The sequence below is a fragment of the Danio rerio genome, chromosome 13 (genome assembly GCF_052040795.2).
Source record: "Danio rerio strain M-AB ecotype USA chromosome 13, GRCz13ab, whole genome shotgun sequence".
In the NCBI taxonomy this organism is placed as follows: Eukaryota; Metazoa; Chordata; class Actinopteri; order Cypriniformes; family Danionidae; genus Danio; species Danio rerio.
Genome location: NC_141033.1, coordinates 22,941,677 through 22,966,149, shown reverse-complemented (window position 1 = coordinate 22,966,149; position 24,473 = coordinate 22,941,677). Strand labels below are relative to the sequence as shown.

At 36.6% G+C, this 24,473-nt stretch overlaps 1 protein-coding gene across 10 annotated transcripts in view; it reads right to left on the bottom strand.

The window, feature by feature from the left end:
• ccdc172 (coiled-coil domain containing 172) overlaps window positions 1-24,473 on the bottom strand; it is a 321,472-nt gene that overhangs the window by 215,991 nt on the left and 81,008 nt on the right. The window contains exon 10 of one of the 10 annotated variants that reach the window (XR_015505458.2): window positions 17,470-18,929. The exons of 7 other annotated variants lie outside the window; for them this stretch is intronic. The gene's annotated coding sequence lies outside the window, so the exon portion shown is untranslated. Of the gene's footprint in view, window positions 1-17,469; window positions 18,930-24,473 lie in introns of those variants that run through there. 2 more of the 10 variants (XR_015505455.2, XR_015505468.2) reach the window with 2 other exon arrangements.

The window sequence follows — 24,473 nt, the reverse complement described above, 5'->3', positions numbered from 1 at the left end:
AAAAACAGGAAAGATGGTGTGAGGTGGAGGAGTCTTGTAACGCATCTCAAAGGGTGTATCTCGTTATGGTACCTAATGAAAGGGAATAGATGGTAGAATGGGTTCTGTCATTCTGGGAAGCCATCACGTGTAACCGTATGGTGTCGGTTCTGTGAGTGTGTGTGTGTGTGTGTGTGTGTGTGTGTGTGTGTGTGTGTGATGAAATCACTTACGCACAATACCACCCACCATCACTAAAAGCACTGTTTCCATTTGAAGTGAACACGACAATGAGAAGCTGCAGATGTATACAGTAGATGATGTTTTCTGCTGATGTGGATGGTGACGGATCTATAGTTCTATTGATAATTATGATGTGTAGAGGCGTTTCTCACCTTCTATACAACTGCTGAGAACAAGAGAGCCTTTTCACATTTCCGGGTTTCTCAGTAGCGCAGTGCATGGGAGAATACAACAATTTTTTTTTTTACAATCTTATTTGCTCAAACAATAAAAGAAAAACTCCACGATGACGTTATAAAGACTTTCAGATAAAAGAAAAATAGTGAGTGGCAGCACGGTGGCACAGTGGGTAGTGCACTCGCCTCACAGCAAAAAATATTGCTGGTTTGAGTTTCAACTGGGTCAGTTGGCATTTCTGTGTGGAGTTTGCATGTTCTCCTCATGTTCACGTGAGTTTCCTTTCGGTGCTCCAGTTTCCCCCACAAGTTTAAAGACATGAGGTATAGGTGAATTTAGTAAGATAAGTTGTCCGTAGTGTATGTGTGTAAATGAGTGTATAAGGGTGTTTTCCGGTGATGGGTTGCAGCTGGAAGGGCATCCACTACGTGTTGCTGGATAAGTTAGCAGTTCATTCTGCTGTGGCCACGCCAGATTAATAAAGAGACTGAGCCAAAAAGAAAATAAATGAATGAATAATTTGAAGCAAAGATAATATTCTACACACATAAATACATCCAGAATAAATGTTCATGTTTTTTTTTTTTTTTTTAATCTTAATATTAAACACTCTTAACGATTTAAGATGCTGATGATCGTTAAATGTGCCATTACAAGCTTGTGAAAAGGGTCCATACAGTGACCTCCACAACTATTGGCATCCCAGGTAAAAATTGGTGAAAAGCTGTAAAATAAATGATTTTTTTTGTATTGTAGAAGCATAATCTCAAACTAAGAGATGTAGAAAAATATAACCTTTGACTCAAGTCTTTAAAAAAATTATATACAGTTGATGTCAAAATTATTAGCCCTTATGTAAATTGTTTCAGTTTTTTCAAAAAAATTTCCCAAATGATGTTTAAGAGAGCAAGGAATTTTTCACAGTATGTTTTATATTTTTCTTCTGAAAAAAAAGCCTTAATTGTTTGACTTTAGCTAGAATAAAAGCTTTTATATATATATATATATATATATATATATATATATATATATATATATATATATATATATATATATATATATATATATATATATATATATATATGGATTGATTGTCTATGAACAAACCATCATTATACAATGATATGCCTAATTACCCTAATGGCTGGTTTATACTTCTGCATTAACCGATCAGCATGACCCACGGCACATGCCTTGCACATACTTGTGCATTTAATCTTCTGCATACTGTCTGTGTTGCTCTGCAATAACACTTCCAAAACGCTAGCTGGCAGTAGTTTATGTTATGTTCCCCTTTTGAAAAACATCTAGTAAAATATTATGTATTATTATCATGACAAAAATAAAATAAACCAACTATTAGAAATTAATTATTAAAACTATTAGGTTTAATATATGTTTATTTTTATTTATTGTTTTTATAAACCACTTATTCCAAAATTATTAGCACCCCTAACAATTGCTATAAAATAGTGTTAAATATAGTAAATCATTTTTTTTTGTGTTTGTTTTTCTTTAAAGTTGATTAAAAAAGATATGAACTTTTAATTAGTAATTCATGAGGTACTTGAGGTATAAAGGATTCAAGGTATTCCATTCAAGTAAGGCAGACGTTTGTCAACAGGCAGGGGCCACTAGAAAATAGCCACTCATCTGAACTTACCCATGCGGAATCTACAGTCAGAATAATTATTAAGAAGTTGATAATAAGAGTGACAAAAATGCTGGACGAGAACTTATGTTTACAGCATCTTTCTACCACACACAGTGAGGATGATGGTAAGAGAATTCTCAAAAAATCTCCAAACCTCAGAGTTTAAAAAATTACATTAAAAAGTAGCAACTTGGGGTCACACAAAGCCTGCATATAAAATACATTAGATGCTGTCTAAAGTACATGCAAACAAGCTGTTTAGGAGTCATGTGGGGGAAAAGCCTTTTCTAACCAACACAACAAATGTAAACATCTGGGGCCTCATGTATCAACGCTGCGTACGCACAAAAACTTTGCGTACGCCAGGTTTCACGCTCAGAATCGCTCACGTTTGGATTTACTAACAATGAACTGAACGTGGGAATGTGCGCAGGTTCACGGCAGCTTTTTGGCAGGCGTACGCACATTTTTTGTGCGTGTCTGTTTTATTTCCATTGGCGACTCCTAGAGGCAGTTGTGTTAAATTCTTCTCTACAAAGTGTCTGATCCTTGCAATGGCAGCTGTATGAGACGGGTTCATCTAGTAGGTATGTAAGATTTCCATACCATACAGTTGACCAGCTAAACATTAAAGCACAATTTGCAGCGGTCGCCTGTTTTCCCAATGTAATCTGAGCGATCTACTGCACGCACATTGCTATAAAGACACTATCTGAAGATGAATTTGCAAGCGTGAATCAGAAACATTTCCATTCAATAAATGTGCAAATAAAATATGATGCACAAACGTATTAATGATTCCTACTTGTCTTTCTCGTGATAAATAGTGGGCAAAATCTGATATGTAGCGGGGGAAAAAAAGAAGAAAGAGTTCAGACGCTGGATTCGAGCCGAGTTCATGCTCGAACGTGTCAAAACATGATCACACGTGTCCTACGAGCGCTCCACTGAGACTGTTCAGAGTGCTGCAACATTTTACAGATATAAACCAGACTATTTTTTTTAAATGCACTCAGTGCGATGTTCAGACCCAACTGTGTTAACCGCATCAGCTAAACTCTCCCACTCTATTTTTTTTTTCTTTTGTTGTTAATTCCGAAAAACAAACTTGCAAACAACACCGCTTTTCTCCGGTCTACCTCCGAAAGCAGCACCTCCAATTCACATTCTGTTCAAAGTTTCTCTTTTTGCTTGCTTTTGCCATTGCTTTTTCATTGGGTTTTGCCATTAGCATAGTCATTAGCATATTCATACGGGGGAGGAGGCAGGGAGGGGTTTTGCGCTCGTGCATGTTGCGCTCAGTTTCACGTTCATTCGGATGTACAAAAGAATATGCGTGAGATTCGGCGTACGCAGTGTTTCATACATCTGAATTTTTTTCTGCGTACGCACATTTACAGCTTTGTGCGTACGCAATGTTTTAGTAAGATTTCCACGCAAGTCTTCGTACATGAGGCCCCTGGAAATTGCCAAGCAGTACTGTGACCATGTGCTTTGGTCAGATGAGATTAACAAACACTGGTGCAAGTAGGTCTGATGTAACACAAAAAAATGAGTAAAAGCGGAAAAGCACCTCATGCCCACTGTAAAGTATCCTGGATGAAATTTTGCCCTGTTTATCTTTCAATGGCCCAAGAAATCTTGTAGGGTGCATATACTGCACAGCATTAAGAACTCTTTTAAATACCAGGACATTTTAAATCTAAGCCTAATGGTCATTGCCAGAAAGCTTCTTTGGGTCTTTAAGCTGTATAATGATCCTAAACATGTAGTAAAGTCTACACACAAATCCAAGGTCCTTCCATGGCCATATCAGTCTCCACACCCTTAACCCAATTGAATATCTGTGAGGTGAGTTGAAGAGGACAGTGCATAAAAGAGGACCCAGGACTATGATCTAGAAAGACCGTGAAAAGAGCAATAGTCAAAGATCCCTCCCTGTATCCTCCAATCCTGTAAAATGTTATAGGAGGAGATTAAGTGCTATCTCATTGGCGTAAGGATGCTGTATAAAGTATTAACATCAGAGCTGCAGATAATCATTTAACTCTGATAAATAATTAAATGAAAAAATTCATGATCTGAGATTTCTTTCCACTTATTAAATAGACCTCAATTAAAGGTTAGATTTTTAGACTTTTTTTTTTTTGTATTTTAGCTATATATTGTTTAAAGCAAAAGAAGAAAGGATAGGTTAGATGACAGTGAACACAGGGGTGCCAATAAATGAGGGGAACACGGTATATGATTTTGAAAATCAGTTGCTCTAAAATTTTGGAATCATGTAACCAAAATCCAGACACTTTTACATAAGGGCCCATACTTCTCAAAAGAAATTTTTTGCTATTTCTGTAAATTTAGTAAAGAATTTGTAGATTTAGGTGGAATGGTTTCTAAACTATGTTAACTATAACCTAAAACATGAAGTAAATATAATATCGTTTTAACTTTTATTTAAGGTTTATTATGCACATTCAAATACAACCACTTGTTTGGTAAACAAAGCAAGTCTTTCTTATAATATTTTAACTAAGTGCATTGTTAATAAATTGCAAACGTGCATATTATTCAATAGTATAACTGAAATTAATATAAAAACTTTTTATCGCCAACGTTTGAACAGCTTGTAACAAAAGTTCCAAGATTAAAGCCTGTACTCATTTTCACACTAATAACTCTGGAATAACCTCACCTGTCCACATGACATCGGTGAAGCTTGTGCAAACACATCACTCTCATAAGATGCATTACTACCTGCTGTTTTCTCAACGCTCTCATGCTTTGTTATTTTGTGTTTCTTTTGTTAATAACTGGGAGGAAAGCAAGCAGTACAGCCATGGAATGAATGAATGAATGAATCACATACTCAGTTTATCAGGATTTATGATTTCTAAATTTAATCATAATGTAATTGTTGTTTTATTCTGTAAAGTATATACATGACATATGACTGACATATTTCCAAAAAAAAAAAAAGGTCAAATAACCTAAAAATATGCCTTTCAATTACACTTATTTAACCAATGTTTTATCTTCATAATAGTAATTTCAGTCACAACAAATAAAAAAAAAGTATTTTGACCAACCAATTTTCTTTAAATAAAATATAATAAAAATAAATACAAATAAATAAATAAATTAATTAATTAAAACAAAACTCTTTAACCAAACGTTAACAAGCACAATAACCAATAAAATGTCAGTATTTGAGACTAAACTATATTTGCATATGGAATCTGATGGCATAATTCGTATATTAACTGTATATAAACATCACTTTATGTTCACACAAAATATATCATAAAGGTATATTGACAAGTACGAATATAAACAAAAATACATAAATATTGGGTCAAATTTGGTGCTTGAAACGGATCAAATGCCTTATATAAACACTGCAAAATAAGTGTTATGAATTATTAAAGATGTGAGAAGAGTCTCCTAAATAAATAAATAAAATACATTTGAAAGTACTGAAATAAAAAGTACTTGGTTTTAAGGAAGCTCCAGAAGATGTGTCCTTGCATGACCGAGCAGTGATCTCAAGATGTAGTTTTTTGGAAAAAAGTTGAACTACACTTAATATCTGATAAAAAAAAAAAAACATTGCTCAGCATTAAACTGCCAGTCTGTCTGAATGTATACATCAATTTAGGGCAGACTGCATGATCCTTCAGCTGGCAGGTATTCAACAAATGAATTGGATAAATGTCTATAACCTTTTATTGCTACAAACTATCATAGTTCTAACAAAAAATGGAGACCAATGTATTATGCATGAAAACGGGAACATTGCTCACAGTGGGTGATCTGAAGACTGACAGTAACTGTCTTGAAATTTATGACTGAGTGTGGCGAATTTGTTACACAAGCGGTGTTTTGATGGCTGTAGCGGCGGCACTTTAAAGCGGATGAATTTAGAGATGAAACTTCTCTGACAGTGTAACAGCATGTTAAAGCAAAACACACTCTCAGCATGAAGAAGCTGCATCACTAAATTCACCTCATTCGAATTAATTATCTGCCTGGCATTTTACTCTCTGGCATTCCCAGCACTTCACTACCCGTGACCAGCACTAGATTCCTCATTTTGACTTTTTATGTAGTTATATATAGGTGTCTCTTCGTGCGGAGTAATGGAATTGCTCCATCATGCTGCTCATGATCAGTTGATGCAACTTACAGCTATTAAGATAACTATAATAACTATAACTACATAAAAGGCGATGAACTATGCAAAAATCAGCATCATTGCTACACTCTCGAAAATGATACATTAAATAATAACACATTTATTGTGCTGGGGTTATTTTAACACATTTTGTGTATTTATTTTATTGATTGTGTGTACATAGAAAGCATACAAAAGTGGAAAAAAAACAACAACCAAACACAAACACATCCACTCCTATTGCTTGTAAGTTGGCGCCTCTTTTTATCAGTGGAAGACTTGGATGCTTTGCTACATCTCAGGTATTTGGTGTTTGATTTTTTTATTATTATGAACTCTCAAACTCTAATTTGTTGTAGTGAACATTACAGTGAATAAAGTAATCTTTTTAAGGTGGTAAAAATAAAGCACATTTATGACACAAAATGTGTGTTTAGTAGTATGCTAAATATAATTTAGCACACTTACTGTATTAAGAATAATAATACACTCAAAATAACACAATTTTTTTAACACAACTGTTTAGAGTGTATATAATAGGACTGGTTAATACAGCAAAAAATGTATCTCACGATATCTTGTTTCATATCTTTCGGTATTGATAATTGTTGAATTATTATTATTATTATTTTTAAATCTTACTATCATTACTAAGGCAAATACTTCTAATAGTCAAAAACAAAAATATTTAAGCAAAAATAGACCATTGCTTAATAATAAAATAAATGTAGTGTTGAAGGCACTCTTAAACTTGATAAATAAAATGTTACAAAATGTGTGCAATGGTTAAGTTAAATTCAGAACAATAAAAGGAAATGTAAAGGTGTGAATAATGATACAGTAAACCTCACACTATTAATAATCTTTTAGATGGGGAACTAGTGGCTGTGATGCACAAGAAAAGAAAACAAAAAGCCACTCTGGTGACATCTTCACATCCTTTTTATTGACAATCTCCTCATTGCTGCTATACAGCACTCATTTTCATGTGTGCTGTTATACTGATCTGAAGTGGTTATGACGAAACCCAAAACTTGCATGTGTAAAGGCTGTCTGTAACTAGGTGTCACACAACCAGCGATCGCTTCCCAGAAGATCGCTGGTTCTCACACGAACTCTCAGGACTTCCACATTCCCCAGGACTACACATTCATACATGCACTGCTCCCAGACACACACGCCTGCTCAGTCATCTATCCTGATTGCATCACCAGCTGGACCTTGTTCACAGACTGATTTCATCCCATTCATAAGCCACTCTCTCACGCTACCAGGTTGCCGAGTCTTGTTTTCCCAGTGTGACATTACCAAGCGGTTCTCCCTGTCTTGTTTATCCGTGTTTAGACCCTAGCTTTGCATTCCTTGTTATCCTGTTCAGCCTGCCTTTAGACCTACTGCCTGTTACATTGATGACGATTCTGGACTGCCTTAACATACCCGTTTGCACCTGATTTGACCATTGCTTGCCTGACATTGAATAAACTGCATATTGGATCTTACCTCCTGTTGTCTCCTGTCACTCCACCCCAGTCGTGGTAACACTAGGAGATCAACCTTTTTCTCAGAAGATGACAAAAGGACAAACCATTGTTGCAGTTCTGATACAAGTTTATAGACAAAATTAAAAAAAGCGCTGCAGTGTTTGGGTGTGCTGTGCTTGTCTGAGGTAATTAGTCTGCCATTATTATTGAAATGTGTATATTCCATACAAAGTGTGATGCAGATTGGCTAGTTTTACCTACATTGATTGCAGTGTGCACAGAGCATTCTGAAAAGTTTTTCATGTAGGTTTGTCTGGAAAATGCACACCATGTGCTTATCATGTATGCTTATTGGCATTCCTTCCAGGGTGCGTGCTCAGCAGCCACATTTTAATCATACAATAGCGCTTCATACACTCAAAAACGTGTTTGTTCAAACCACTTGTTTAAAAAGAGCTAAAACACAATTCTTGAGGGTATTTTGGGGGACAACTTGATTGTTTTATGTTTGATCTACTTAAATTTGAAAAAACTAAAAAGTTAACTTAATTGCTACAAGTTGTCAATCACAACACAAATCGATTGTGTGGAACCAGACATTTTTTTACAGTGTTTTTATACATATATTTATTGACTAAATCATGCAGGATAATTAGTCAATTAATCTACAAAACAGATCAACAATTAGAAAGCTCTAGTTTTTAGACACAGAGACCCAGATATGCTTTTTCAGAGCATCTGTATTAGTGCTGAGATTATTTGCCAGATTATTTCATCAATGGCAGGAAAGTGCTGAGTTATAAAGAGTTGAAAATATTAATGGGAAAGAAAGAGTTATGATTTCAAACTATATGTCTTCCGTGTTGACTAGTCAGTATATGTTGTGCTGCTGACTCTAAAGGCAATATGGTGTATTGCCTGTACAGTAGTAACAGTGCACTCTGATTTGACATGAAAGAGAAGACATTGATGAACAAAGACATTTTTACAGGTGTTTTGGTGCACAAGTATTCATTAACCTTTATACGTTTATGGTTGAACCTCTGAAGTCACATCTGACAATGAGTATGTTGACATGGACACCAATAATCCGATTTTAATATGGTTAAAAGTATACCGTATTTTTAGCACCATAAGGTGCACCAGATTATAATATACAGTCTCAATTACGGGGTCTATTTCTGTACTTAACTATACATAAGGCGTGCCGTATTATAAAGCGCATGCTAAAACATACGGTCAACAATAAAAGGTAACAGAAGCAAAACAATGAGTTTAGTTGAACTTTATTCTACTATTTAACCATACACTCACATTATTTTTTATTCAATCTTCTCTCACAAATCCATCAAAGTCCTTATCTTCTGTGTCTGAATTGAACAGCTCAAACTTCACCATCAAACATACTGGGTTCCAACTCATCATTGTTAAAGTCAGTCTTGTTGCCAGGTGGCTGTTCAGCAATGATGCCAGCTTTCGCAAAAAGGCTTGGACAACGGTTAAAGCAGAAACTTTAGCCCAGTCATCCACAATCCATTCACATATGATGGTGTAACTCGCCAGGCGCTGCCTCACAGTCTTAGTAAAGGTGTGTTCGTCGTCTGTCATCCATCGTCCCATGCCGCTCGCAACTTAACTTTGAACGCTCTGTTTACACCAATGTCCAGCAGTTGAAGTTCTGCCCGCATACATAGTATGTCCCTGTGATGGCAGTAAATAGTCCGACAGTCAATCAAGCGGAGCGCTTACCAAATTCGCACAACAACATTTTTACATATTTTAGAACTCAGTGCATACATAAGGTGCACCGGATTATTATGCACACTGCTGTTTTTTGAGAAAATTAGATGTATCTTATAGTGTGGAAAAACACAATACTCTGATTAAGAATCTAACACGTAAACAGCGATTTTTGATTACCTTAATCCGAATAAAATGATCAAATTATACTCGAACTAAACAGAAATCACATTAAGACATGTGGAGTATGCCTATTTTAGTCGCATTATTGAAGTGCAGAACAGAGATGTAAACACAGCAATCAAACTATTACCGTTTTGTAGGACTTTCACAGCATTTTGCGACAGAATAGTCTATACCAGAGATGCCTAAAGTAGGGCACACGGGACAAAGTTGGCCCATGGTAATTTTTGATTTGGCCCACCATCACATCTGAAAATCGAGGGAGAATGATGGGGAGGTGGTTGGGGCGAATTCCTCTGACAGAGATCGACATTTCGAAATTAGGTAACCTTTTGTTTATTTGATTTATTACTAAGCTAGGAGCTAAAAAGACAACTGAACTTAAATGATTCAATTAAATGTTGTAAATGAATCATGAAATGTTCCTGAATGAAAGTGAAAATGTCAAACTGCAAGTTGACCAATTGAAAATGAAATGCCTGAAATTTCATAAATCTCTGGAGGAAATGTGGATAGTGTGGTGGAGCAATGACGTTAATCGAATTACATGCCAGGGTTCAGGCCCGATCTGACCACTGGTTCAGATTTTTACTTGCCCTGCAAATATTTTCACTTTAACAACCAAAAAAAAAAAGTTAATAGTTTTTTTTTAGCCACAAATTAAAAAAAAACATAATGAGAAAATTTTATAGCGTTATGCAAACAAAAGTAGCTAAATGTGCAGGTATTTTATTGCAAAACAAAAGGTGGCTGACCTGCCAAACTGATGGCAAACTGCAAAACATCACTTCATTTTTTTAGCCATGGTGTAACCTTGTAAATGTCTTCTTCCAAGATTTTAGAAACAAACGTTTTCTTTTAGCATCATCATTTGATGTTGCCGCCATGTTGCTGTCACTTCGCTGTACTGGTTGTCACAAAAAAAATAAAGTGCTCAAAACATCCAATAAAATAAGAGGAACCGAGAAGGTAGAATTTGAAGGCTTAAAAACACAAACTGTTTCTCGATTTTAAGACTGTATTTCCATGCAATTGACAAATAGTGACAGGCAAATTAAACTTTAGTGACAAAGCACCAGTCGCCTGATCGGGTCAGTAATGATCCTGTCTACTGTACCAAGCATCTCACATGCTGGACCCGGGCCATCCTTATTGTTGAACTCTGCATGCTATAACATGTAAAACAGAATCATGAAAGGAACATTCAAAAAGTAACTAATGAAAACACCTTAATAATACTATTGTCATTCATATTAAGGAAAATAATCTTATTACTGATGTCCATGTAAACGTAGTCAATGTTTTTGGTTTCTTTTCTGGACTTCAAACTTCTCGGGACCATAATACATGGGAGAGCTAATGAATTTCATCTAAAATATCTTAATTTGTGTTGCAAGGATTAAGGATTGGAACAACATGACTGTGCCTAATTAGCTAGAGAATTTTCATTTTGGGGGGAACTGACCCTTTAACAAGCAGCACTAATCAGGCAGCAGTGTTTACAGCTCACTGTCACATATGATACATTTCGTTCTGCAAGTCGTTTATGCAATGCACACTGAACATGCATGCTATTCATATTCAAATTATTCTGTTTACACTCACAAAAATAATATCAAGCTGGAAAGGGTGTTCAATAGGAATTATGCAAGAAAATGAGAATTTGAGCTGACAGTCATGTCCAAAAATACCTAATTCCTAATGACAACATCCTTGCTGATTGGCTTGTTTTTCAATAAAGCTTGGTTACACTTCTGATGAAGAGAGGTGACCAACAAGCATACTAATGACCTGCTTTACATGTGTGTGGGTGAATGAGTGTGCGTGTGAGAGTGAGAAATGGATAAAGAGAGGAAGTTAGAGGGATACTGAGAGAAAGAGAGAGAGGGGGAAAAAGTGTGTGTGTGTCTTGCAGTTCCTGGCCCTTGCTTTTTATCCAAAAGGCTCTTTCAGACTACAGACACTGCATTGTATATGGCCGAAGAAGGTGGAAGAGATTCTGGACTCAAGAGAGGATTGTGGCTTCTGAGAGTGTTCTACTGGCGGAAGAGGAAAAGAACATGATAGGACAACAATAATATTGGGATGATGAGCCATTTTTGCCCAATCATAGGTTTTACAATTCATTTCAATGATTAATTTCTCTCACATTTGTGATGTGGCAGAGAAACAGGAGGAGAATTGTGTGGGGGTTTTTTTCTTCATTTTTTCAAAAGGGAGAGATGCCAGACTCACAGAAGCCAGAGCTACATGGACGAAGCAGGAGTAAACTGCTGTACCACACTGCCACCTAGAGGACAATATAAGAACTGAAGTATGTATCTATTTTTTTTTTTTTTTTTGTTACCTTGAGGTAATAAATACCTTGAGGTTTTAGCAGAATTCCTTTAAAAAATGTAAACTCCGAGAAACAAAATAAAAACCTTGTAAGACTTTAGAAAGGAACATCACATCAGTTCAGCCCCACTTCCAATGGCGCTTTCGGTTTTCAGTTTACAACTGTAGATATAAGTTACATCCTCTAGTTTCTCTAATTTCATTAGCAAGAACACACTTAGCTTTAAATTAATAATTAAAAACTTTCTATATTGCATTTGCTCTGTCGTTCTCTTTCAGTGCAGTGTTTTGCTAGGTGTTTAGTGAGTTTTCCGCCAGCTTAACTCCTTGGCAGTTTAGTCAATAGGCTGTAATGAAGGCTGCTTTCATGATTGTGTCAGGCTTATTCCCACAGATGGTGGGTTGCCTATAATTCAAAGCAATTGTTTTTAGACCCTTGATTTATTGATTAATGAAAACCACAAACAGAATGAAAGATAAGAGATGCAAGAAGAACATTTCTAGGGTTCTATTTACATGTTCACCAAATACATTTCATATGGAAAAGATACTGTGTTTCGATTCTGTTTTGGTATGACATACCACTAATTGATTATTAACAAATGTGCACTCACTGCAAGTCACTCGCAAACTATTATTACTACAAACTAAAATACCTTTCAATTTATTTAAACTAGTAAAAAATGTAAATAATATAATTAATATAAACAAACTTTTTTTTTCGGGCTGTTAGCATCTGTAAGTTACTTTTGAGTCTGTAAGCCAGTGTGCATTTACATTACATTTACATTTAGTCATTTAGCAGACGCTTTTATCTAAAGCGACTTACAAATGAGGACAAGGAAGCAATTTACACAACTATAAGAGCAACAATGAAAAAGTGCTATAGGCAAGTTTCAGGTCTGTAAAGTCTAAGAAGGAAACTATAAGTAAATGTATTTATTTATTTATTTATTTAAGTACAGTTAGTGGTATATCCAGAGAGGCAATTGCAGATTAGGAAGTGAAGTGAAGACAAATTAGTTAATGCAGTTAGGGAGTTCATTCCACCAACTGGGCAGATTGAGCGTGAGCGTTCGGGAAAGTGATTTCTTCCCTCTTTGGGATGGAACCACGAGGCGACGTTCATTCACAGAACGCAAGTTTCTGGAGGGCACATAGATCTGCAGAAGTGAGAGCAGATAAGGAGCAAAGCCAGAAGTCGCTTTGTAGGCAAACATCAGAGCTTTGAATTTGATGCGAGCAGCAAGTGGCAGCCAGTGCAAACGGATGAGCAGCGGAGTGACGTGCTCTTTTAGGTTCATTAAAGACCACTCTTGCTGCTGCGTTCTGGAGCAGCTGAAGAGGCTTGATAGAGTTAGCTGGAAGCCCCGCTAGAGAGTTGCAGTAATCCAGTTTGGAGAGAACAAGAGCTTGAACAAGGAGTTGAACTGCATGTTCAGATAAGAAGGGTCGGATCTTTCTGATGTTTTAGAGTGCAAATCTGCAAGATCGAGCAGTTCTAGAAATGTGGTCAGAGAAGTTTAGATGGTCATCAATCATTACTCCAAGGCTTTTCACCAATTTGGATGCAGTAATGGTTGCCCCATCCATCTGGATTGAAAAGTTATGGTGTAGAGTCAGGTTGGCGGAAACTACAAGCATTTCCGTTTTTGCAAGGTTAAGCTAAAGATGATGATCTTTCATCCAGTGTGAAATATCCAACAGGCAGGCTGAGATGCGAGCTGGAACCGAGGGATCATCAGGATGAAAAGAGAGGTATAGCTGGGTATCATCAGCATAGCAGTGGTAGGAGAATTCATGTTTCTGGATGACTGGTCCTAGAGATGATGTGTAGATGGAGAAGAGAAGTGGCCCAAGAACAGAGCCTTGAGGTACCCCAGTGTTTAGATGCTGTAGTTTGGACATCTCTCCCCTCCAAGACACCCTGAATGACCTGTCAGAGAGGTAAGATCTGAACCATTGTATAACAGTGCCCGCAAAAGCCCAGTGACTCAAGCGTAATAGCAGGATCTGGTGGTTTACAGTGTCAAAAGCAGCTGACAAATCCAGCAAGATGAGGACTGATGATTTTGAGTCTGTTTTAGCCAGTCTGAGATCCTCCACGACCGAGAGCAGGGCAGTCTCAGTTGAGTGGCCTTTCTTAAAGCCGGATTGCTTGTTGTTGATTGTTTTGAGTAAGAAAGTCCAGGACTTGATTGAACACTACTTTCTCCAGAATCTTGACCATGAATGGAAGCAGGGAAACCGGTCTGTAGTTTTCAAGTAGCGTATGGTCAGGTTGGGTTTCTTTAGCAGTGGGGTTACCCTACCCTAGCCCCTATTGTGCTTCACCACACAATGACAAAAATCACATTTACAACATTTAAGCATTTATTTGCAGTTTCTCATAGGTATATGCACAGCCATTGTTTTTCAGTCACTGATAAACTTCCGGTGAAAGCTTAATGTGACACTTTTTAATTTCTAAGGTTCCTTTTACAGTATCGATGTTGTAATGAACTTACAATATATTCAGTTAAATAGACTTAAGCATTCATTTAGTTGTTCAAGCGCATAAGACGAAAGACTGTGTAACTGCTAGCATCGTCAGGATCAGCAGGCAAGCACAGAAACTTTATTGAAAATACTGTGGTGAAATAAACGGTCACATCTTAAAGACATGGCAGGGGAAAACGGAATTTAATGCAGTGCTTCTTGTCCAGTCTGAGACTCAGTTTATATCGTATATCTATGGGGCAGTGAAGATCACTGATTTTTAAAGAAATCAGACGTCGCCTTAAATGTGGCGATTTTATAATGGAAAGCTGTGCTTCCCACACATAGACTTTACTTAGTCGGGCCGTCCAGGTATATTAACGCCTGCCCAAGATTATTTAGAGAGATTTTTTTTTTACTATTATTAACATGCTTTTCACTTTTTGTATCCGCTCAATATAATCAAACATCAGCGATTGATGAATAGTGGAAAATCCTCTCTCATTTACCAGTTTTGTTCTGTGCTCCGCAAAACCTGTCAACAATCGTGCAGACAGTTTCATGTGCTCTGCAAACCCACAGAGACGCTCATTGTTGGGATTTTTTTAAAATCTGTCTATGGGCTTTCTAAATCTCATAAAATGTCCGGAATTCAACTTTTGCTTTAGCTTTCTAAAGCTTGTGTGTGTTTTTGCATTTCCGCCTGGTTTCACAGCTGACAGCGCAGAAAGAGAAAAAAAAAATTACCTGTCAGTGGGCTTTTAAAAGCATAAAGGTTTTTTTTTTTTTTTTTTTCCAGTCTCTTTCTTTTAACAATCTTTAGCAGTAAACGGTGTGATTCCATCTGGCTACACCCGCAAGTATATTTCAAACCTGTGGTAAGCACCGGAAGTGCTGATGCTGGCTGGCTGGCTGAAATTAAAAGTCTGGGGTTTGTGCATATACCCCATTCCGTTAATATGGATGAACAATTGCCACTCCCACTACAAACGCTAAACCCACAACTAAAATCTTTCACCATGTAACGGAGTGTTCATACAAGGTTTGTCTAAATACTGTATGTCTATATAAAATAAGGAACAGTTGTGCACAAAATTCTGATCTAAACACGTCCAAGTTTATTAGTCAGAACATTGAAAAAAAATTTAGAGGCAAAAATGTGCTATATACATATACACTCACTAAGCTACAGCAAACCTAGAGGGAACAAAATGGTGGTTACAAAAGTGATTAATAAAATCATATCTGGTCATCTAACCTGGGGACTGCAAAAATGTCGGTGTACAGTAAACTGTTATGAACCCATCATAAGTGCCTTAAGTCATACCAAATCAAAATGCCAAGAGATATCAGTGATTATGTTTAAGTTAAATAGGACTAAGCGATGAAGTGCTGTGAGTGAAGAGTATAGTTTGAAGTGGCACCTTGATGAATGTTGCTATCTCAGTCTACAGTATAATGACTGAAATTCTCTCCTGCATTCTTTTTTTGGTTAGAAGGTTGGCTGAACATGAATGAGCATAAAATGCTCAGTAAAGCAAGATGAAACAGCCTTGATATTCAAACATTAATGTCTGTAATAAAGATGTGTGTTTCCCTATACATGAAAGTAGCATGCAATCACACCACCACTGGCAAGAGCGCCGAAATCAGCTCTGATCACTGTGCCAATAACACTGTGCATTCACACGACCGTCAACGAGAGCATCAGTCTAATGTAGTCCAAACCAAAATTTACAGGACTGTGTTCTCGTGAATCCTCTCAAGCGTTGAACTAAATTCTACTTGGTTGTCACCGATCTACGTCATAGCCATAAAGTTAGAATAAACTACCTTTTCTTGATGTCTATTAGGGCAGGGCGATTTGCCCAAAAATCTAAATCTCAATTATTTGAACATTTTAACTCGATTATGATTAATCAATGATTATTTTATTTATTCATTTATTTTGTTTTTGTTCTCATAGTTCACTTACAAGTTTTGTTTAATAAATATCCACACATATAACAAGTCAGAGATTTTTGAATCAAGGATGCATTACTTAATTTTAACATAATTGAAGTAAGCACACACTATCTACTATCTATCTACATCTATCTATGTTTATGGAACATTAATTCTGTTACAATACACATTGCTTAAAACGCAGCTCTCCACGCCACCCACAATAGTCACCGCTACCAAACCAATCACAAAGCTTGCGCTACGTGTCATTGTGACGTGTAGTTAAATTTTTTTGAAAGGTGTGCGGGAATGCGAAGGATGCACCGGACCATACGCGTGTGCTTGCCAGAAGTAATATTGTGGGACCCCCTTGAAAATGAGATAGTACATCTCAAGGGGTTTATCCTAATGAATAAATATCAAAACATAATGTCAGAATAATATAATAAGGGTGACGCGATGGTGCAGTGGGTAGCACAATCGCCTCACAGCAAAAAGGTCGCTGGTTCGAGTCTCAGCTGGGTCAGTTGGCATTTCTGTGTGGAGTTTGCATGTTCTCCCCATGTTCGTGAGGGTGCCTAGGTTTCTCCCACAAGTTCAAACACATGCGCTATAGGTGAATTGGGTTAGCTAAATTGTCCGTAGTGTATTTGTGTGAATTAGTGTGTGGGTGGATGAATGGATGTATCCCAATGATGGGTTGTGGCCGGAAAGGCATCCACTGCATAAAACATATGCTGGATAAGTCAACGGTTCATTCCACTGTGGTGACCCCAGACTAATAAAGGGACTAAGCTAAAAAGAATTGAATGAATAATATACAAAGTACAAACCATAATAGAAATAGTATAAATTAGCCTTAATAATGTGGGGTCAACGTGACTCCAAAAACGGTAAGTAAAGTATAAAAAACAAAAAAAATTGTCCTGTAAAAATTTGGTTGATTATAGGTTCTGATTTGTGATTAATTTTTATCACTTTTTGAATAATCGCCCAGCACTAATGTATATACAATACCTCTGTTCACCAGTGGTCACACAGAAAATTAATTATTTCAAGCATCATTGACATTTTTGCTGGCTGTGGTGAGTACGCACAGATTTTAATACATTTTTGCAGTGCATAATCAAACTCTGAGCGAATGCAAATTGCTGTAAAGTTCTAAGAATCAAAAGTATAGAAATCATCACTTGCATAACTGATCTATATAGATCTGTAATAAATGTGCATAATGTCCAACTGTGGTCTTCACTGGCTTGCTGGTAACCATTTCATGCGATTATAAAACTTCAATAGTTAAAAAAACTGAACTCCCTGGGTTCACTGTTAGATTTGCTAAACATACAGTAAGATGTCAATATTAGAAACTGAAACTACTATGTGCCATTTCATTAGCTCTATTACTCCCTATACATTATAGACAAAAAAAAAAAAAAAAAAACTGTAGTGTTGCAAACCTGAAGCAACTTCCAGAACTTTGTGATGCTCAAGGGCAGAATTATTATGCATCATGCAGAAGAGGAACCTTTACTTTTAATTAGAGCCCTTGTGTATCATCACAAATAGTGTTCAACATAAGCTTTGAACCACTGACCCTAGTATGTACAGGCACAAACACTGCATGGTGTCTTAATTCATTTGTTCTCCTAAAGACTTGATAAAAAGACAGCCACATTTTCTAAACACACCTACTGTATATCACAGGACATTTATGACAGAAGACTTTTGGGTTCACCCAGGAGATCACACATATTTGAAGGTGAGTGAATGATGGCAGGATCTCCATTTTGGGGTGAAATATTCCTTTAATAACTGCTCTGCTACAAGCTTATATTTCAATTCCATTTGAACGGCTAAAAATATCCAGCAGTCCATTGTTTTTGCGGTTAAAATCAGATCTCTGCATGTAAGCCTATCCCCTCTGGTATTTTCACTGCACTTAAATCCTCAAACGCCAACAGAGTTACATTAGAAACATGCAATTGTGTTTAAAAGCATAATAATCCCACTTTAAAGAGCTAATTATATATCCATAATGGTATACCATTACCAGTATCGATGAAAAATACAACAAACGACCCCTTTAGATCATGAGGTGCTCTTTGAGAAAAGCTGCTTTTATCTGAGATGATCATAAGAGTGTTACATTTACAGACTCCTGCTGGCTCTAAATCCACTATATATTTCTCCATTTTCTGTTCCCACACAGTATGCCGACTGTATTTTTCCTTTTTATCTCTCTCTGACCCTGAACATGATGTGCACATTCTTTAAGCATGACTGGCTGGCGTGCATAAGCACACACCCACACCCTGATAAGAGCTGGGGAAATTCAATGCAATGTAATATTGGAAATTTTATAAAGGCTGGTCGAGAAATAAGAGAACAACTCCATTGTTTCTAAAAGCAGGAGGAATCCCTGAGGAGCCATTCACATCTGGGGCTGTGATGGAGTGTGAGGCTTTACCTGGGCCTGCAGCGGAGAAGTTAGGCATCGTAATGCCATCTGTGCTCATCCTGTCCATATGTTCCTGATGGATACCTTCATTTAGCATGGGTAAAGATGAAGGGAACAGGGTTAGAGGGCAAAACACCACGGGCCTCATGTGCAAAGACTTGCGTTGAATTCATACAAAAACATTGCGTACGCAAAAAGCTGCAAATGTTCGTACGCAGTCAAAAATTCAGATGTATGAAACGTTGCGTACGCGGAATCTCACGCATGTTCTCTTTGTACATCCGAATTAACGTGGAACTGAGTGCACATGCACAAGCGCAAAACCCCTACCTGCCTCCTCCCCCTAATAAATATGGTAATGACTCCACTTTGTCAAAACCAAACGAAAAATTAATGACAAAAGCAAGCAAAAAAGAGAAACTTTAAACAGAATGTGAATTAGAGGTGCTCCTTTTGGAAGTAGATCGGAGAAAAACGGTTATTTGCAAGTTTGTTCTCCGGAATCAATAACAAAAAAAAAAGTGGGAGAGTTTAGCTGACGCTGTTAACGCAGTTGGATCTGAACATTGCACTGTGAGTGAATTAAAAAGAAATGGTCCCATGTAAAGGTGTAAAATTTTGTAGTGTCTATTTAGGCTAAGTGTAAATAGCACACCTCGTTGGAATGAGCTAGTTGAGTGATTCCCACCCATCACCGTTTGATTGACGGACAACATAATTAAAGAGAGAGCGGCAAACAGCAGCGTGAGTGGCGTAGCTCGTAAAGCTACATTCTTCTTTCACCTGCTACATATCAGATTTTGCTTATTCTTCATCATGAGGAAGACAAGTAGGAATCATTAATAATTGTGTGTATTATGTAAAGCGCATTTAAGCATCACATATTATTTGCACATTTATTGGATGGAAATGTTTCCGATTCACAAATTTGTCCTCAGATGGCACCTTTATAGCAATGTGCGTGTAGTCGATCGTTCCGATTAGAATGGGAAAACGGGCGATCGCTGAAAATTTCGCTTTAATGTTTGACTTGTCAACTGCATGGTGTGGAAACCTTATATATCTGCTAGACATGTGGATGATCCCGTCCCATACAGCTGCCATTGCACGACTCAAAGATACTTTGTAGTGTGCAATTTAACATAATTGCCCCTAGGAGTCGCCAATGAAAATAAAGCAAACAAACACAAGTACAATTACTAACGCTGAAATTAATGTGAGAATGTGTGTTGGTCTGCACCAACTTCATGTCTGGTGTACGTATATTTCCAGCCTTATCTCACGAGGAAACGTAAGTATTTTACATTTTGTCAGTTCAGTCCTACGAAAATGCACAATTTTAAAAAGGAGGCATGGCACCCAACCCCACCCCTATCCCTACTGTCATTGGGTGATGAGCAAACGTACAAAATTGTACCAATTAGATCGTATGAATTTATATAAATTAGGCACAAATCAAAAACGAATTGCCGTGAGATTGCGTCTACAGTATATATATATATATATATATATATATATATATATATATATATATATATATATATATATATATATATATATATATATATATTATTATTATTATTATTATTTTTAACCAATATGTGATTTAGAACATAAAAAAAAAAAAAAAAATTTGCAAATGTATACAACCCTTAGTCTACAGCAATGGCAATGTTGGCCCTATTAGAGGACATTGTCAATGGCTGAAGGCCAAGGTGGCAGGATGCGCGATGGGCGGCTTCTTGGTGAGTGATCTATTTAAAGATATTATTCCAGCTACATTTTTTTAATTGTATGTTTATTTTTTTATTGAGCATAATTATTTAACTGCATATCAGGAGACCGCGATTATCCATTAAAGAAGTGGCTGTTATGTCTTTGTACATGAGGCCCCAGGAATATTTTATTTATTTTATTTATTTTATTTTTTTTTGACGTGCCTGCAATGAAAGTACAGCATAATTAAATCAATTGTGTTCTGCATATTTTGCAACAACTCATAAAGTGGAATGTCCACTAAAACCATATTAATAAATGAAAAAATATAAACATTGCATGATGTTGATAGCTGCACATATTGCAGCAGATTGTGAAGTAAATGTGCAGTAAGTGGCACTGTAAGGTTATTCACTTTTGAAATGACATATCACATCCTGACAGCAAACCAATAATTAAAGTGGTCTAAATATAAATGTCAGTGGAGAGCCACATTTGTCCAATAGCAATGACATACAGTGTCCTACCAACCTAGCAACATATGTATATCATCACGTCTTTACATATTACTTGAACCAATTTAAAAAAAAAAATGGATAAACAAAATATGGTCACAATTTACAATAAGATTTCATTAGTTAAATTTAGTTAATGAATTTACTAATACTGAGGGCAGCACAGTGGCTAGGGGGTTAGCACAACAAGAAGGTTGCTGGTTCGAGTCCTGGCTGGGCCAGTTCTGTCCAGTTTGCATGTTCTCACAGTGTTTGCATGGGTTTACTCTGGATAAGCGGTAGGTGAATTAGATAAACTAAATTGGCTATGGTATGAGTGTGAATGAGTGTGTATGAGTGTGTATGGGTGTTTCCCAAATCTTGGTTGCAGCTGGAAGGGCATCCACTGTGTGAAACATATGCTGGAATCAGGGCTTGACATTAACACCTGCCAAATGTGGTTAAATTTCAGTTGTGGTAGGTTATACAGACACCCCCACTAGCCACTTTGGCTGTTTAAAAATATTTTTTAAATTGCCAATGCTGCCTCGTCACTAAAGATTAGAATTTTAGTTTAAGATCATTTGTCAATATGTGCACAAATGTGATCTGAAAATCGAGATGCAGCACAACTGATAAGTGTACATGTGAGCAAAAGAAAGCGGGTAAATACCGAATGAAAAGATAATCAAGCACAAAGTGAAACACAGGCAATCCTTGCTCAGTAAAGACGACATTGTCACGCGCACAGCATGTGATGTGTGCTAGTGCTTAAAAGCTCCCGTGTCCGGTTTTCTTGCGCGAAGCAACCGTGCCAAGAAGTGCAACTGCTGCAATTGTTTCTCTTTAAATTACACTAGGATAAAAGCACAGTCATGCATGCACAGTCCTGCTACTTAGGGCTCGAAATTGCGACCATTTTGGTCGCATATGCGCCTGAAATTTTATCTATGTGACCTCAAAATATATTTGGCAGCATTTGTGCGAGTGCATAAAATTGTTGTGTGCGACCAGTTTTGACTGCAAATGTTCACCACATGCGCATATTTGGGAGGCATTCACGCAGAATGCATCTCTGCACTTGAAACGCGAAACGCAGCGCTCAGGATGGTTTAAAACAGTTGTCATGTCAACTTGCAGCAGTAAACAAAGCTAAGTCCGTTATGCTTGCCCTGCCTTTGCGCTCTTCTTATTGGCCCACCACTGTTCTAGCACTGAAATATCAGCTGTCAATCACTCAGTCAATGCCTTCTGGCTTCGGATGAAAGAGAGAGCAACTAACGCGAAAAATTGTAAAGCGATGAAGATGAGAATGAAGATAACACTGACAGATATCATTTTAGAAACCATGGCATCTAAAGTTACAAATAATGACACAACTTACTAGTGATCATGTGCTGAATGTTAATCCACCATCTAAACTTTTTGAAGAGTGGATAAAAGACTTCCATTGGCTTCAAGTCTATGAAAAGTCTGTGGGATGGAATTTTCAGGTAACTGTTTGCCACATCTAGCACGAGAGCTTCTGTTTAATCCTTCATATAATCGCCAGATGCTGTCCGCCGTGCAAGTGGCAGCTATATGTAAAATTGAACACCACGTACACCATCGCAAACGGGCTTGCACTGAGTAAACTAATATCATATCGCTACTCATAAAAAAAAACGGTATTACTATTAACATGACGTATGCATATAATAAGGTACAGTATATGTCAAAAACATAAGTGCAATATCAGACAGCACCCGTGAGAACAGCACAGTTATATTGTTAAAGTTAGATTGATTCATGTCAAGCAGTGCGTGCAGGGCCGGTGAGCGCTCCATGTACCTTTTTAGACAGTTATGGAGTATATCCAGTTATGTTATAAAAATCTATTTTCTTGTAATAACGGGATTTTGTTGAGAAATATTTTCTTTACGCTTGCATATGTATATTTTTGCTTGTTAGTTTGACTACTGTCGATATCAAATGCAATAAATATGCTTTTAAAACTTGTAGTAACGGTGCTTATAATTGGTGGGTGCGACTAAATTTTGGCTGACGCGCCAACATTTTTAAAGTTAGGAGCACTGGTGCAACCAAGCAAAAAGATTAATTTTGAGCCCTTCTAATTTCAAAAGCTCAAGATTTTTTTTAAGCAGCAACGGTTGTTTTAACCATTCTTTAAACAGATATTTAATGGGCTTAACTTTAACCATGTGCGTGCAATTATCCTTTCATTATCGCACACAGAATGTTTTTCACCAGCTTTCTTTTGCTTGCAGTTATTTTTGTTAATGTGGTTTAATAATCATCCTTCACATTAACATTTCTCTTATAGGAGGAAAACTCTCCATCTTTTAACTGGTGATCTGGGACCTTTAGCCTGGATTGACTGCTGTATATAGTTTTAGATACATGAGAATATTTTTTTTTAAATGTCAGTTTTGTTGACATTTGTTGAATAAAAAGTTATATTTTGCTTGTTTTGATGCATTATTCAAAATTTGTGGCAAAGAAATTATTTGTTTGATGTGGCCAGAGAGAAAATGGGAAAATCCTTAGCGTTGAGCCCTAATAAGTCATGTGGAATAAAACTAATTGCAATGTGACACTATCCACAACCAATTTGCTCATGCTCATTGAGCAAGGTCACAACACACGAAACAACTTAAATTAACGAAGAGGCATGTGAACAAAACACAAAATTTAAGTCAAGTAATTTTAGCTTGTCAAATTTATGTATATAAAATATACTTTCCCAACAACAAAATTGTGGCTAGTGAAAATGGTGAATGGCTAGTAACGTTGGAAAACTACAGTTCTAGCCACAGTGGCTGATGAGCAAAAAAATTAATGTCCAAACCTGGCTGGAATAGTTTGAGGTTCATTCATCTGTGCTGACCTCTGAAAGAGAGACTAAGCCAAAGGAAAATGCATGCATTAATGAACTAATACTACACAATGCTTGTAGAACATTTATTAATTTGAGTTCTACGCAAAACTGCATTGTTAAAATCCAAATTCACACGTTACCATACGCAACAGTGAATGACTATTTCCATTAACTAATGACGTAAATTCATAGTACTGTAATAAATGTATTGTTCATTGTTTGCCCATGTTAGTAAATACATGAACATTAATACAAACATTGTAAATATAGTTGAAGTCTAAATTATTAGCCCTCCTGTGGTGATTTTATCTTTTTCAAATATTTCCCAAGTGATTAGAATATTTACTAATGTTTTAACTGCCCAATTACTCTAATTTGCCTAGTTAACCTAATTAACCTAGTTAAGCCTTTAAATGTCACTTCAAGCTGAATACTAGTATCCTGAAAAATATCAGGTCAAATATTATGTACTGTTATCATAGCAAAAATAAAATAAATCAGTTTTAAGAAATTGGTTATTAAAACTATTATGTTTAGAAA